The following is a 5208-nucleotide window of genomic DNA, read 5'->3' as shown; positions in this document are numbered from 1 at the left end:
GTGGGACCAAGGCCAGGTGCCGGTCCGGTTCCAAAGCGTCAGCCCGCACGTGAGCCTCTGTCCCGGGCAGGCCTGCCTTTTCACAGCTGTCCGCATGGCCCGCAGAGCGGCAGTTTCTACAGGGTGTTCTCTGCCCTGTGGGGCCGGGGACAAGCGGCATTTGCAGGCGCCCCCTCCCCTGTTGTCCGCAGACTGTGTCATGCTCTGTAGAAGCCCGACACTGAAAAAGAGTCACAGTTTTTGCTTGACTGAATGCACCCAATATGCAACCCGGGACGTGGCTTCAGACTGGCGTCTGCTCAGCAGGTTATTGGCAGAGAGAAGGCCGAGTGCTGAGAGGAAATGCTGCAGCACTGTCACCTCCAGGACCCAGAAAGCGTCTGGGCCGGCGGCTGCCTCCAGCCTTGCAGCTCCCTGTACTCAGCTCAGAGCACACTGCCGAGACAGGGCCAGCGATTGTCTGGCCGACTGATTCTCGGTTGGAGTGATGGCAGCTGAGGCGGAGTGCTCAGAAAGTGCCTTCTCCGTCGTGTGGCTCGAGTCTGCACCCCCCAGCATTCACTGCAGCGCTGGCATCCACTAACTGCCAGTGGCCTGGCAAGGATGGCTCAGCTGCTGCCAACTCGCTCATCCAGCAACATACTCTCGAACTATTGTTTCCCTCAAATAAAGTCTGCTGCTTCTGACCTGACCCTGAGGGTCCTTTAGTGAAGGGGACAGAGGTAACAGGAGAGGGGATTGGCCCTGGGGTCCTCTGTACCTGAGGGCTGAGCACACCGCGAGTGACAAGCCAGCACCTGGGCTTCCGGGAGCAGTTGATTTGCTGGACCCCAGGACGCGCCCCCTCCCTCCCCGCAGAGCCCCACTCGGAGGTGCTGTGATAGCGGAGAGATGGTGTTGGTGGCTGTGTGGCCACTCACTTGGGCCCCACAAGGCCTTCGCAGAGAGAAGCCAGGCCTGAGTGCACGATTACCCATGGCCTGTCGTCTTGTCACTGTGCCCCCACCACACGCGCTCTGCGGAAGGGAGACACTCAGGATAGAACACCCGTGGGGTGGCAGGAGCACCAGAGAGCAGGGTCTCTGTCCTGTTCCCGCTGTGCCCCCAGCAGCCCCCTGAGGAGGTGCGACGGACACTTGTGCAGTGAACGAGGGTATGGCAGCTGCTATTGGGTGCATCTAGGTTTCTTTTACTTCCGAGATATTTGTAAAAGGAAGTGGTTGGTGGTCACCAAGATGCCCACACCCCAGAAACCGCTACCCCCGCTTCTGGCTGTTTCCACGACTATTGGTCTGTCCTGAAGCTGTTCAGCGTTGCTTCGTTTATCAGTCTGGGGCACCACCTGTCCACGTCTGGCCCCCAGCCACACAGTGGCCTAGGTTTTGTGTTAGGCTGGCAGCGCATGCGTGCTGGGGCCCTCAGTTTTCTAGACGCTAACATCTGTCCGCATGTACTTTCCTCATTTTCTACCTGTCCCAACTTCTCTGTCCCTCCCCTGTTGCTTCCATCTCCCAGATGCTGCACTAGGCCAGCTCCCCCTTCCCTGGAGGTTTCCTCTCCAACCTCCTATCCCCACAGGAATGGCTGCTGAGAGCCCTGCAGGGACTCCGGGGCGCTCTCGGGCTGTCCCCCTTTCCCCTTCCCTCTCTATTGATGGAGTCCCCCTCCAGTGGCTCCTTCGGAGCATCTTCCTCAGGCCGTCACCTGGCTGCTCACAGTCTCCAGAAGCAGGTCTGAGAATGGGGGTGCCTAAGCTTCAGGGTGCAGAATTTCCTAAATTCCCATTTTCAGCCCTAAGGCCTGGCATCCCAGCTCCAGAACTCCTGAGTTCGCCTGCTCCAGGGATCAAACTTCCAGGTGCTCGCAGGGCCCCCAAGGGTGCAGGCGGGGCCTGGGGGTGCGGCTGCTGGCCCTGCCCTCCTCACCCCCAGCGGGCTCCCACCCCACCAGCCTCTGGAATGCTTTCCCTCCCCTCCCTTTGTACAGTCTCATCCTTTCCTCATTCCTTTCCTGCTGCTCTGGGGTTTCAGATAGGAGCAGGTGGACACGCACCTGCTTCCAGGTGTGGTAAAGGCCAGGGAAAATGGGAGACCGACGAGCTCAGAACTCGAAATCTGACTTGGAGCACCTGTAACCACCTCAGCAAATACCCCACTTTGTAATTGCAACGGCTGTAGTTTCTGCTGTCCCTTTCTCCTGTAGGACGTGGGGTCTGTCCCTGCCTTCCTCCTGGGCTGCCCAGTGACCTTTCCTGCCGTATAGGACACAGGAAAGTGTGCAGCCCCACTGAAGCCTCTGAGCCTTGCAGCTCTCATCTGCCCTCTGCAGCACCCAGCATGTGACAAAGCCCTGGCTGGCCTGCTGGGTGCGACAGGCCCACTGAGGCCGGGACAGCTTGACACCATCCAAAGGAAGCCTGTGGACCAGGAGGGGCCAGTGGGGAGACACCACCCACCTGCCTACCCTGGCTTCTGGGCCCTGTGGTTCTGCCAGGCTGGGCCCCTGGAAGGAGGGCTGGCACGTCCCCACCCACTGCCTGCCCCAATGCCTCAGCCAGGCTCAGCTGCCAGCCAGGCATCGCTGGACTAAGATGGACCAGCATTCAAAGTGCAAGCATTTAAAGATCATGAACTTGGTCGTGTTTCAATTTGGAAACTGGCGTGACTTTGGAGTGTCGGGGCAGTTTCGACTCCACCACCTCCCTCCTCTGGACATCCAAAACCCATCTCTCTCCCTTCTCTCCCTTCTTTTCTCTTGAAGGCTCTTTTTGTGCCCCTCGGAGATGTGTGTCTAACCGACTTTAGACTGAGGCCTGACTTCTGGACCCGCCTTGCTTCCCTGGGGCTGTGGGAGCCCAGCCCACTCCACATCCTGTGCCCATTGCTAGCCCATGGGGAAGGGCCAGAGAAGGGGCAGAGGTGACCCCTCCAGCCACCCCCTGCTGGGAGGCGTGTGGCCCAGGTGGGCTCTGACAGGTTAGCACAGCACTGTCCGCTGGGCACAGGTGCAGGCCCCACGAGCTACGGGGCGGTTTCAGTAATGACAGGGACAGCGGGTGACCCCATACCTGGGGCCCCAGGCAGAGCAGCCGAGTGACTGACACCTGCACCAGTCACCCCACTGAGTGTGGCCGAGCCCATTCTGCAGAGGAAAAGAAACCAAGGCCCAGGAGCCACTGTCTGGCCACTTAGACCCTGGGGAAAGAGCGGGGAGGGGGCCAGGTGCCCTTAGGATGTCTGGGCTCCATTCCCAGCCTCCTCTGCCCCCGGCCTCAGTTTCTCCTCAAGCACAGTAAATGCCTGACCTGGGCAGTTGGGCAGCGGGCTTCCAGCTCCATGACCCCCCTCGCCCCTCCTTTGTCTCCCTCACACCCAACTGGACAGGGGCGACTCCCCAGCCCCTTGTGGACAACCAGGGGAGAGCACCGTGGGCGCCCAGTCGTGCTTTCCACGTCCCTTGAGATCAACAGAGCCGAGGCTGGGTTTCCTGGGAGCACTCCCAGGGGTCTCAAGACAGATCTCCCCACTGTGCTCCCCATCCAGGATGGTGCAGTGCTGCTGCTGGCCCCAGGCACCAGGGGACAACCCAGGGGAGCTGGAGAGTGGAGCCCTGGTCCCACTGACTACTGAGTACGGTGCAGCCTCTGGAGGCTGCAGAATGGGCAGTGTGAGCAGCCCTCCTGGGGTGGCTGCAAGGATGTAGGATGTTTCAGTAGATGTGACTGGAAAGGTTCTTTGCACCCGCAGGCCCAGCCACAGAGTCAGGCTGGGGTGGGTGACTGTGAGGAGATAGTGGCCAGACAGCCACAGGGCTCCCCACATCTCAGGGCTCCACAGGGGCCTTGGGGGAGCCCAGCCCTCCCTGGTCATGGCCCTGGCTCCCCAAAGAAAGCACTGACTAACAGCCTTTTGTGGGGGGGACTTGGGGGTCACCTGCTGGGTGCCCTGACAACTTAGGTTCTCCATCCCAGGCTGGGAAGGACCCTCGCCCAGCATGTACCCAGAACCAGTCCCTGGGGCACCCCCAGTGCCAGCCCAAGGGGCCCAGTGTCCAGGAGCCTGTAGGCCCCTGCTGGGCCTGAGCCCCTCCAGCCTGGTTGTCAGCACCAGGAGGGCTGACAGGTGGCCCTGCTGGTCACCCACCTGCACTCAGAGCACAGCACTGCGTCCGAGGCATTGCTGAGTTCCCCAGGGCCCCTCCTCCCCAGCCGGGTGCCCCGCTGCCTCTGGGAGCCCACCACCAGGCTCAGTGAATGTGGCATTAGCGAATTGTCACTCCTCAGACAGGCTCCCTTGGCTTATGAACTGGGCCATCCCCTGCTCTGGGTCCCCTGCCCATTAACTTCCCCTGCAGTCTCCTTCCCCCAGGGAACGGCCCCACTTATCTGCCAGTTGTTTATCTGCCTCCTAGTAGCTGGCCAGGCACACAGTAGGTGCTCAATGACCAGCAGCAACAGGGGGGAGGCCAGCTGAGCCAATGGCGAATGGCCCCCAGGCCTGCCCTGGGCCACCGCTTTGTCTCCTCCCAATGTCGGGTTCAAGGAGAAAGGCCCCCTGGTGTGTTTGTTTGCTGCAGGACAGGGACCAATAGGGTGGGTGACTTTCTTCTCTCCAACTCCGTCCCCAGGCAGGAGCTCAGGGAGCAGCCGTTTCCAGAGATTGAAGGCAAAATTGCTTGAAAGCCTGCGCTTTTATCCTCCAATTTGTAGCCATTTAGCAGGACAGGGAGGGCTCTGGCTGTGCGAGGGGGGGGGGGGCCACGAGGCGCCTGCGCACGCTCATGGAGAACCAGTCTTTTGTCCTCGCTCAGACAGCTCTGGGCTTTGGAATGATGCCCGCTGGGGGTCAGGCCAGTGGTGCAGGGCCAGCAGGGAGGCCAGTGGCTAGTCTGCCCGCAGCAGCACAGGCCCCCCCCCCCCCCCCCCCCCGAGTTACCTGTGCGGCCTCCCTCAGCTCTGGGCTTCACAGACAGCGAGTGCACTGTCCCTGCCACCACCTTCCCCAAGGGCAGCCCAGCTTCGCCCATCCCTCTGGTCACTAGGGAGGGGGCCCAAGAACAGGGGCCTGCCCTGACCAGAGGGGTTCCTGTGGTACAGAGCACGCAAGCGAGGGGGAGGGGTGCCAGCTGAGGACTGTCGAGTTTTCTGGGGCACTTGAGAAATGAAAGGCAGTACCGCTGCGGGGAGGAGGCTGTCCTTCTACGTGTCAC

The sequence above is a fragment of the Rhinolophus ferrumequinum genome, chromosome 23, assembly GCF_004115265.2.
Source record: "Rhinolophus ferrumequinum isolate MPI-CBG mRhiFer1 chromosome 23, mRhiFer1_v1.p, whole genome shotgun sequence".
NCBI classification, from domain to species: Eukaryota; Metazoa; Chordata; class Mammalia; order Chiroptera; family Rhinolophidae; genus Rhinolophus; species Rhinolophus ferrumequinum.
Note: the sequence above shows the minus strand (reverse complement) of the source record.